An 11,999-nucleotide genomic window follows, 5' to 3' on the forward strand; every position below is an offset into this window, starting at 1 on the left:
TACTTCCGGTTTCATTGTTTGGAATTCAGCAGCTTGCAGAGGGATTTTTGGGGGGAGGGAGAAGCCAGCACACCGCTGAGGTTTTAAGTGAGGAGTCAAAAACACAGTAAAGGAGCGACTCGATGCTAAGTACTATGGAATTAACATGTTGAAAAGTTGAACCGACGAAAAGGGTTGAAAAGCCGGATAAAATATCAAAACGGTTCAAGGGATACAAGCGGAGAATTTGAAAAACTGTGTTAGAGCTCCACCTGGTGGTTGAAATGTTTTATGACTCAGTTGGAAGCACGTCATCCCGCTCCTTTGAAGTATTTTTTAGGCTTTCATTACAATTTACATACATATTGTGTGAAATATTCCAAATTTAAAAAGTTCTGCTCTTTAAAAAAATTTGTAAAGTAGTTAATATATTTAAATTTATAGCATATACTAAAGCAAGGAGCAAAAAGCGAATTGAGCTCATCATAACCTCTTAACCCAGAGTCAGGGATCTTTGTCACTGAACCACTTGGATGGACATGTATGTATATTTTAGGATTTTGAGTTTTTCTGCCCTCCAGTGGACAAAAAGTAGACTGCAACCTTCCTTCCAAAAACCCTGAATGGGAAGCTCATTGGAAAAATGGGTGCAGTATATTTGTTGACCACTGGATGGCAGAAAAACTCAGCATTTCCCCACACTCATCAAAAGTGAATAAGTTATACACATTTTGATTAATCCTTGTCACACGACATATAAACATAGAAGCTCTTTGGCAAAAGTTGAGGGTTCAATCCGTGTTAGTGCTTAAAGTTAAAGTTCAGTGTCTGAGAGGATAACATGAAATATTGAAGAAACAGGTGGAAATTGTTCCATGTGGAATAAGATTACAGAGTGATTCATATTCAGGGGAGTGCAGGAGCCAGCTCTGAATGAAAGTGAAACAAAGTGTAAAAGTGACACGCTGTCAAGAAACAGCCTGTAAAGGTTTATCCCAGCACGCTGAACTCCACGTCAGAGTCCCACTGCAAAGAGGAGGCCGACGCTTTGCCATTTTCCCCGGACAGTCCCCGGACAGCTGCAGTCCAGGTCTGATAAATAGAGATTTTAATTCCTCCAGACAGCCCCTGCGACTGTCAGGATAGCCTGAGGCGGGCAGGAGAGACTCTGTGTGCCCGCGTTAAAGACAGGCAGATCTCACCAGCCGCATCACAATGAGGCGCGGAAGTTCAGCTGTAGGACAAGAAGCTTTTTATCCTGCCTTATTAAAAGTGGACTCACTTTGTCATACAGAGTTTTGTCAGTCAAACACCAGTTTTGTGCAACAGGGCAGGTTAAATAAAGAGCAGGTCAGAGTAGAACCACAGCTTGAAGAGAGCCTTCAGGCCGGAGTTTTCATGTTGGACTGGGAACTAAAAAATCTCAGTTAGATAGGAGTTTACCAGAGCAGGAGAGCGATACACGGGCAGAGAAGTTGCGGCGCTGCATTAGTCACGCAGTAAAAAGGAGCAGGGGTGTGTGGAGGAAGAGGAGCGGACCTCTTGAGATGAGTAAGCGCAGCCCTACACTCAATTTACTGCTTGATTTATGAGTTCATTTCCTGCACCAGGTTCTCAGCGGGGGTTGAGGTGGTATATCTTTCCCACTATAGGTAGCTGTGGCTCCACTTCCCAATCTCCCATGAGACCCACTCTCGCACCACTCCAGGCCTTGGTGGGACTATAAATAATAGGCACGGTAACAAGTACACATTGAACACAGAGACAGGAGAAGGGAGGAGAGGAACACCAAAAACATCTTTATTCATGAAGGAGGGTCTTATCTTCCTCTGCAGAGGACGAGATGGATCCAGACGCTGTGTACAGTCAGATGTACAGAGTCTGGGCCCTCACCCTGAGCACATGGGACGACAAATGAGAAGTCTACCTGCAAGACCAAAACAATCAGAAATGCTGGTAATCAGTGGGCTTTACTCGCCTATTTCTAACAACCACAATCCACATGAAAATACAAGTGTCAGCTCAGCCACTGCCCAACCGACTTACAGCAATCTATCCTACGACTGCCCACCGGTTTTCATCTCAGACACTTTGTTGTCTATTTTCAACGAGGCAGCCGCAGGGGTCACAAGTGGTGAATCAGCCTTGTGGGAAGGAGAGATGAAAGAGCGCTTGCAGTGGGGAGGGGAGAAGGAGAGCAGCATCCCACCGTTTCCTTTCATTGTCCCCTATGAATGTTGCACAGGTCAGAAGAGGTACCGGCGCTAAAGAATTATATATAGCAGACAAATGACGAGGTTGGCTGATTTTTCTCTCCCTCGTCCTCCCACTGAGCGAGGAGGCCTGGACTCTATAGGGCAGATCAGCCGCCACAGCAGGAGCAGCGGTCTTCAAACTCAGTAAAAGATGGGTAGCTGTTAGCCAGGAAGCTAAAGCACCCTTGGTTCCAGTCTTTGTCATCCTATCAGCGTATCCAGCTCGGCACGACGGAGCTGGATACTTATCAAGTAAGCCAACGAGCACAGGATGTTAAACTATTCCTGGAAGTGTGTTTTTGCATTTCATTATGCGTGACAAAATCAAGAGGAGCAGCTCCGCGCTCCGTCTCCCAGCCACTCATTTTAATTGCTGATTTCCGAGGTGCACTTTCCCACCTTGTGTTTCCAATCCTCGTCGTGATAAAAACAGCAACCGACGAGGACGGCTCTATTTTCTGTCTTCCTCAGGCGCAGCTCCAGGCTGCTGAAGTAGCACCTTGTTTTGACTCGAAAGAAGTCATAACTCTCGTCCTTGTTTCTGTCCTGGAGGATCTAATTAGATTATCTCAGCTGGATGAAGCTACAGGACATTGAGCTTATGGTTAAAGAGTTTTGTCCTGTTAGAGTGACTTTAATGCTAATCGTAGCCAGGGTGCGACCGAGCGCTCAAATTTAGTTAGAAGAGGAAGTCTTGGCCGTGGTTAAGGTGGCCCTATTAGAGACTAAATGTGACTCCTGACAGAGACGGAGAGAGGAGATAACTGTCGCTCCCTCTGAGCGGTGGCAGCCTTCCAGTACGGGCCTTCTTTGTATTCAGAGAGCACCTCGTTTTTGTGTCAGCGCGGGACAAGAGAAGCACTTAACGTGACATTTAGAGATGCTCGCAGATTCTCTCTGGAGGCCGGAGGGAGGGAGAAAAGGACCAATGATGTTATCGCAGACATGTGTTTTAAATGCCAGGAGCGGTGCTTTACCACAGAGCTTTGGACACAAAGATAAGAGAATAACCCCGGCCTCTGGTCCTGCACCTCTTGCACCCGTTCAGGGGCTCACGTTAAGCTCCGTCTGAAATGGCTCCATCTCTTTTCTATCTGATGCGATCTTTGGAGGCTTATAGAACAATCTTCTTAGATTGTACATTAGGGCTGCTGTTATCCTTAGAAGAAATCCACACATGCAGGGTGCATTTTAAATAGTCGGCCACAGGATAGGACACTCTGAGCTTCATGTGTGGGCGACACGCGCATTCTGGGATGCTGAATCTTAACCAGATGGCCGTAATACACATCTTAGCTGAGGATCAGAGACGTGTTTAAAGACTCCCCCTGAATAATGTCAAAAATCTCCTTTTCCATTAATACCAGGCTAAATATCTCTTATTGATGTGGGTTTATCCTGAAGGGACCTCCACAACAAGGCAGCATGAATATTTAACAGGTGAAGAAAGGTCAGGCTTCTTGTACGGATGCCAAGATTGAACAGATCAATCATCATTTCTGTGGGAAATGTGCTCCAATTAAAGCCAACCCCACTTTTTTTCCCTTTTCGCATAGATGTGTGAATATTCCCCAGCAAATTAATCCATAATCCTCGAGATGAGCGTCGAAATATTTTGCAATGCAAATGCACGGCGTTCATCCATCTTTTAAATACATCCCGCGCCGTCTATGTAAGCATTTGTGTTTGTGCACAGGGCGCCGTGGCGTTTGATGCAAGGTCTGGCAACCCCTTCCGATAAATCAGGCAAGGGAGTTAGATGAATGGAGATAGAGCTGCATAGTGATGAAGCTGCAGCATGGGAGCGGAGTTTAGGAAACAAGGTGAGCTATTCATCACGGAGAAATCCCCCAGAACTTCCACTGAGTCATTTCTTGGTGTCTGATTCTGCAGGTTTTCAGGCCTCAGACAACGAGAGCATCACGTTCTTCGTATTGTTGCAAGTGACGCGACATACTGGTAAAACCTGCAAACTCTGTTTCATCTCTCCTTCTTTTTGTCATGCAAACTACAGCTCCCTCAGAAAAATTCTCACTCAGTCGTGTGCTTAAATGCAACGTGTGTTTACTCAAGTAGGAATAATCCATTTGTACATTCCTCTCCCTCCCAGAACCCCTTGAATATTTAAGCCTTTGATGTTTGGTCGTCTAATGCAGTTACCTAAGCAGCTTGCCATAACCGGCCTCCCAGAGATCCCCCTTTACACGCTTCTCCCCCTATTTTCTGCAATGTGTGTGGATTGCAAAAATAAAGTATCCTTTTGAAGCCTCTCCTCGCCGCCTCTCGGGAAGGTGTTTTCTGTAGATAATGACTTATTTCAATTCACACCTCACCCAAAGAGTGCTGCAGAAATCTTTTTTTCCCCTCCTTCTGAATCTTACTCGCTGGAGTACCTGCGAATGTTGTGACACGAAATTAATCAGGAGCCTTTTGGTGTAAGCACACGCGGCAGATTTGGCCACACTTTAATTGTTTTGGATCCATGGCTAATACAAGAAAAAGAAACCGCGGCTGCCAGGTAAAGCTGGCGCAGGATGCCGTTTGGAGAACTGGAAGCGTAAACACGGCCGGAGAGGATAGTGGGACAGTTTCCAGTCCTGGGGAACGTGTGCCTGGAATGTTAGATGACCAAATTCATGCGGCGTGCAGGCTTAAGCAACGCTGCTGTAAATTGGCAGTAAAACAGTGAACCGAGGAGTGCCAGAGTTATTGGGCACCAGGCCCAGACAGCCCCTGACTCAGCTCAGAGGCATGGTTAACCTGGCACAGACACACACCAGCTGGATGGACCATTAAATGCCATTATTAGACTGAGTCTCACCACAATGAGCTATCATTACTTACCTGCACGAACAAGCTGCAAACTGGTACCAACCAGGCTATTTCTGACCACCTTCCTGCTGAACGTAGGCTAAAAAAGCAATCAGTGGCTTAAAAAAAGAATTGTCACCTTAATCAGTCATGAGAGTAATTGTTAATCGTAGCCTTGTTCCACATATTGATCTCCCACAGATGCTTTGGGCAATCGATGCCTGGAGCTGGAAACAGAACTCAGCCCTGATCAGGACGGAAAACTTCACACTGAGATTAAACCACAGCCCTGTGCTGTGATGGAGGTTGTTACTGGGTTTCTGTCCAGATTTTTAGGGAAGAAGCTCGGTAAGAGTCTCAAAATACTGCTGAGTAGCAAGACGGGTAACGTAGTCTTCACAGCTTTTGACCTCTTCTTGTTCATACTAAAGGGGAAACATCTGGTTTAAAAATGAAGCTAAAGTGCCAAATGTTGTTGTTTGTCAAAGGTCTGCTTGAGGCTGGCTGCAGAAAGACCAGAAACCACATGCACACCCCGTCAAAAAACAAACTTTTAAAGCTTTAAAAAACAAATTTTCAGCCTGATTCAGAGGACAGCTTGGGTCTGAAACACTCGTTGGTCAATCTGCACACATTGTAAGGCGGAAAGTGGTGTGCACAGGTGTTGGTCACCCCTCGCCATGGCCCAATTGTTAAAAAACATGTGTAAATGTGCCTCTAGGGGAGCCAAAACTTGAGCCGAAGACCACCCTTGGTAGCCCAAACACGTTAAAGGGCCATGTTGGAAGCCAAAACACATGCTTACGTGCCCACTTGGTAGCCAAAACATGCTAAAGTACACTTTTGGAAGCTAAAAAAATGTGCTAAAATTCCTCCTTGGTAGCTTAAACACATTTTCAAGTATTGCCTTGGGATCCAAACATGTGGCAAAGTGCCCCCTTGGAAGCCAAAATGTGCTAAACTACCCTCTTGAGAGCCAAAAATGTGCTAGAATTCCCCCTTGGTAGCTTAAACACATCTTCAAGTGCCCTTTTTGGAGCCCAAACACACTAAAGTGCCTTCTTGTGACCCAAATTGCGCACTCAAGTGCACCCTTGATAGCCAAATATGCTGAAGTACCCTCTTAGATGGAAAAAAACACAACTAAGTACCCCTTTGAATCAAAAATCCATAATCAAGTGCACCATTGGGGCCCAAACATGTGCCAAAGTACCCTCTTGGGCGCCAAAATGAGCACTGAAGTGCTCCCTTGGGAGCCAAAACATGCTAAACTACCATCTTGGGAGCCAAAAAAATGTGCTAGAATTCCCCCTTTGAGGTAAAACACATGTTCAAGTGCCCTCTTTGGAGCCCAAGCACGCTTAAGTGCCTTTCTTGGGACCTAAATTGCGCACTCAAGTGCACCCTTGATAGCCAAATATGCTAAAGTACCCTTTTGGATGCAAAAAAATCCCACACTTAAGTTCCCCTCATGGGATAATCCCATAATGTATGCCAAAGTGCCCCCTTGGTAGCAAAAACCCATGATCAAGTGATCAAGGACCCAAGCATGTGCCAAAGTGCCCTCTTGGGAGCCACAATGAGTGCTCATGTGCCCTCTTTGGTAGCAAAAATGCTCACTGTTTGTGCTTATTTTTCTTTTTTGCCCCTGCCTTTTAAAAAGTCTGTGCACGCCACTTTTAAAAAAAAAAAAACTTAGGTTTTAGAGGATACAAAGATAACAGCAAGGAGGCTCAAAGCCTGCCTCTGGAGTCAACAACTCCAAGCCCATGACAACAACTGGCTTCATGACTCTGTTACCGGTCAGGAACAGACAGGTGACGTCATGGAGACTACATCCTTATGTCATACAGTCTGTGGTTTAAAAGCCATTGTACTTGCATGAGTGAGACCATTAAATTGAGGTGGTTTGTTTCAGAATAAGAAACACTGACCCAAAAATATTCACACAGAGTTTCCAAAGTATGCTGCAATCACAAGATGAGCTGTTAACACCAAAAAGTGTTTTGACAGAAAAAAGTTCAAAGAGGAAGAGTCTTTTCACAGACTCCCTCTGAGCACGTCGACTTAATTAGACATTCTGATCTGTAACCCAGCTGCTTTGTTCCAGACCACTCCAGGATGGGTTACTGTACGTGGAGTAAAATCTCCTGCCGTTGATTTTGGCAGTAAACAGATTCCTCTTCAGGGTTTGGGGAGATGTTTCCAAATATTTGCCGTTAACATCCAGTCAGTTAAATCCCACGCAGTGTTTATTTCATCTCCTCACGTTGAGGCTTCCTAAATTATCCTGTGTAATGTTGATTTAAGAGATGTGAGGAACAAATCTTTCATAAATCTCTCTCATTAACAAAGTACTGCTTCTGATTGGAGGTGAGCTCAGGGATGAAGAAATAAGGGAGCACTGTGAGGAAGCAGCCAGAAGTCAGGAAGATAAGAACACATACATGTTCAGTGTTTGGCAGGGAAATTACACGGCCATGCGGGAATGAATCAGCACAGCCAGAAAGGGGTGACCTTAATTTTGGGGTACATGCTTAGAACGAAGGTTGACGAGGGAAATTACAGTAATTTTCTCCGGCAGGATCAACTTCTGCGAGTAGTGACATGCAAGCCCTTCTCCTAGCGGGCGATAAACATCCATCAGCGCTGATGGCAAAGACAGGAAGGCTGATTAGGCCACGGCAGGACACATCACCATCAACCGCGTCCCCAAAGCTTCAATTACCTGCTGGAAAATGCAGATTGTATCGCAGGCCTCCTCTCCGATGTCCTCACTGGATGGTGGAGCAATCTGGGTTATTCTCTGTCGCGCTGCCAAGGTGCTCAGCGTGGGCCAAAAGCTTCCTTTTCATGCAGGACCAAGTAGGGAGGGTGTCCCTTTTGATTAAGCGTTCTGGATGAGGCTGCGATGGGAAGCTAGGCGCAGGTTGGCGTGGTGCCGTCGCTGCACTGCAGGCCTGCAGGCGTGCTGGGAGATCCCTGTGGTGAACGGTTCACACATCTTCAGTCACTTGCGCCACATGTAGCCGGGGCAAACGGCCAGAGTAGTAAAACAAAAGATGCTCTAATAACAAGTTGTACAATGGAAACGTTCAATTTCTACAAGCAGGGCTGTCCGTCATCAGGGAAAGGGCACTGAACTCAAAAATAGGGGAGACTGGGGCTTGCTGTTACACTTTTGTATAACCTGTCAAATTCAGGATGTTTTATTTATGTTAAAGCTACTGTGAGGAATTTCAAGTTGGTCTGAAAACACACTAAAATACACATTAAAGCTCCAGTCAGGAGTTTTTATATGGTTATGAAACACTCTGAAATTAGCATTAAAGCTCCTGTGATATTTTTTATAACCTGTCAAATTCAGGATGTTATATTTATGTTAAAGCTACTGTGAAGAATTTCAAGTTGTTCGCAAAACACACTAAAATACACATTAAAGCTCCAGTCAGGAGTTTTTATATGGTTATGAAACACTCTGAAATTAGCATTAAAGCTCCTGTGATATTTCAGCTGATCATTAAACACACTTAAATATATATCAGTATCTCTTTGAGACCTTAAAAAGTCAATTAAAAGATCATTTACTAAAGAAAAAAAAATTTTTTGTTTTTATGTTTTTCAAGTCTTAAACCACTGTTAGGGGGTAGGTGTCAGAGCAACTTCTAGTACTGCCTTTCATTCTAATCAGCAAAATTGTCCAACAGGAAATGTCTCAGTGTGTCAAATAATGAGCTAAAAATTCCTTAGCTTTAATTCAAATAAAAGTGTTTTTAATCACCAGCTAAAAAATCATCACAGGAGCTTTAATATCTATAACCTGAAATAACTGATAATTTTTAGAGCAACAATTCACCTCATTTCCTCACTTCTTTATCACTTCCTAAAAACCTTTTGGAAAAATTGGACCCAGCAGCACTGCAACCCCAACAAATGACCACACAAACCATCCCACAAAACCAACATGGCCCCATTATGTGGCATCATTCACCCAGTGTTTCCTCCACCTCTCAGTTAATGAAACAATTGGGGCCAATCAGCGTGACACCAGCTTACAATCAGCAACAGGCTCTGAGACAGGAAGCTCCACGGACACTCGACAAACAACAGCAGCCAACTCTGACCATTACATCCACAGCGGCTAATGAGGTGAGGAGCAGTCGGGTGACGCTCAGGTGACAGCAGCTAGTGGGCAGGTGAGGCATGACACGAGTCTGTGGCGTGACAGGAAGAGACGGAGGAGGCAGGAGAGGACGACAGCTGTCAGTAGGACATCTGCATGCTTGAGGTTACACAGCTTCCTCCTGTACACCTGATGATAACAACAGGAACAGTTTGTATTTGCCACTTTTCTCTCACTTTAAAACATTTTGTGATTTATTCTCAACCTCATATTACATTTTTCCCGGGAGCTGGCAGCAAAAAGCAAATATTTCTTCATGCGATGAACTCTGTTTTGGATAATTTCTCACACATTTCAAAAAAACGAATCTACAGCGGCAGCCGCAATACCCCAGAGTCGTTTTTTCATTTTTTGAAGACTTCCTCCATTTTTCTCGCTCAGACGTTGTAAATTCCATTTGCTCTCCTTAATAGAGTCTCAGGCTGCTCATTTGCTCCAAACTCTCAGAAATCTCTCCTAACCTAAGCCGCATAACAAGAATCCCAAAGTGAACCCTCTCAAAGCCTGGCAACATCCTTAACAGATCAGTAATAATCCAAATAAATGCTCAAATGCATAAATGTATCTGCTGCTGCATTAAAACAAACCTCTCGGAGAATGGAAAAGACATCAACAGATAAACAGAAATCCCAAACCAATGCCATCATAATTTCCAGGAAGCTTCAGTTCCATTATTGCAGCCGGCTGAATCAGCACTTCCCGAGGTTATTTCTCATAAGGCTTGTGTTGTGCGCGTCAGGGACCTCGTAAATATACCAGCTGCACAGCCAGAACAACGCCAGTCTCTCTTTGCCGCACAAAACATTAATGCAGATTCGGTCCCGACAGAGATTGTGCTTGGGTTTTAATCAGTGAGCGTGTTTCCTTCTCTAAATAAGCTCTGTACTACATCTGAGAGAGGCCTCACAGGTAGAGCATGCAGCCACTGGAGGCTATATGTCTGCATGACCTTTACAATTTACCCTCCATTTACTGTTACAACACAAGGACAATGTGCTTAGCAACAACTGCCACCAGGAACACAGCATCACATCTTTATGGAAGGATGCAAGTCAAAGAAACATGGTGGACATGCTGTGGTGTGCACAAGGGGTGGGGAACTGTTGAAAAAAGCTAAAGTGCCTTCTCTGGAACCAAAACAGGCACTAAAGAGCTCTCTAGGGAGGCAAAGGAACATGCTAAAATGCCATCCTGGTAGCCAAAAAATGCCCCAAGTGCCCATTTAGGAGCCACAATGCACATTTAAGTGCCCTCTCTGGAGTCAAGAGGCTTCTTGGGAGCCAAACTATGCTAAAGTAATAGAGACATGCACATTAAAGTGCCCTTGTGTAGGCCAATACACACACTTAAGTGCCCTCTCTGGTGCCAAAACACATGCTAATTTGCTCTCATGTGAGCCAAAACCCGTGCTAAAATGTCCTCTCTGGGGCCAGACACATGCTAAAATGCCCTCTCTGGGGCCAAAACACAGCTAAAGTGTCCTCTCTGGGGCCAAAATACTTGCTAAGATGGCCTCATGTGAGCCAAAACACAGCTAAAGTGCCCTCTCTGGGGCCAAAACACATGCTAAAGTTTCCTTTCTGGGGCCAAAACACAGCTGAAGTTTCCTTTCTGGGGCCAGACACATGCTACATTGCCCACTCTGGGGCCAAAACACATGCTAAAAAGGCCTCATGTGAGCCAAATCTGATGTTAAAATGCCCTCTCTGGGGCCAAAACACATGCTAAAATGGCCACATGTGAGCCAAATCTCATGTTAAATTTTCCTCTCTGGGGCCAAAACACATGCTAAATTTCCCTCATGTGCATGTGAGCCAAAAAAAAAAGCTAAAGTTTCCTCTCTGGGGCCAAAACATAGTTAAAGTGCCCTCTCTGGGGCCAAACACATGCTAAAGTGTCCTCTCTGGGGCCTAGACACATGCTAAATTGCCCTCATGTGAGCCAAAACAAATGCTAAAGTGTCCTCTCTGGGGCCAAAACACATGCTAAAGTGCCCTCTCTGGGGCCAAAATAAATGCTTAATTGCCCTTATATGAGCCAAAACACAAGCTAAAGTTTCCTCTCAGGGGGCCAAAATAAATGCTAAATTGCCCTCATTTGAGCCAAAAACCTTTGAGCCAACTTTGATGCAAAGACGAATGCTAAAGTGCCCTCTCTGGAGCCAAACAGGCACTCAAAACTCTTCTTGGGAGCTAAAACGTGTTAAAAGTTCTTTTTTGGGAGCCAAAATGTGCTCACATATGGGCAAAATGTGCCCTAAAATGCCTTCTTGGGAGCCAAAAAGCACACTTAAGTGTTGTCTTGGGAGTCACAGATGCTTGCTTTGGTGCTCTCCTGTTTGGCCAAACTCACACTAAAGTGCCTTTTAAGGGGGCAAAAGTCACGCTAATCTGCCCTACTGATCAGCAAAATAGCACCGAAGTACCTTCTTGGGAGCCGATACAGATGCTAGAGTGCCCTCCTGATTGGCAAAACACGCTAAACTACCCAAATGAGTGGAAAAAACACACTAATGTGCCTCTATACATGCAACCCAGTGCCGTGGGTACCCTCAAAAAGTTTGTGCGTGCCACTGTCACCATGTGGGTATGACTCCACCCTCCCTCCTTATACCAGATGACCAGTCTCTCAGAGAGGTGAGCCACCACGAACTCCAGTACAGATTAAGTTAACGTCGGAGCAAAGGGGCAAAGTGCACTCAGTGTCCAAAGAGGATTGAATGGAATACAAGTGCATCGTGGTTAAATCCCTTGATGGAGGGCATTTAAGGC

This window comes from Halichoeres trimaculatus, unplaced genomic scaffold, assembly GCF_033239565.1.
Source record: "Halichoeres trimaculatus isolate MK-OKI-2021-1 unplaced genomic scaffold, fHalTri1.1 fHalTri1_scaffold_24, whole genome shotgun sequence".
NCBI classification, from domain to species: Eukaryota; Metazoa; Chordata; class Actinopteri; order Labriformes; family Labridae; genus Halichoeres; species Halichoeres trimaculatus.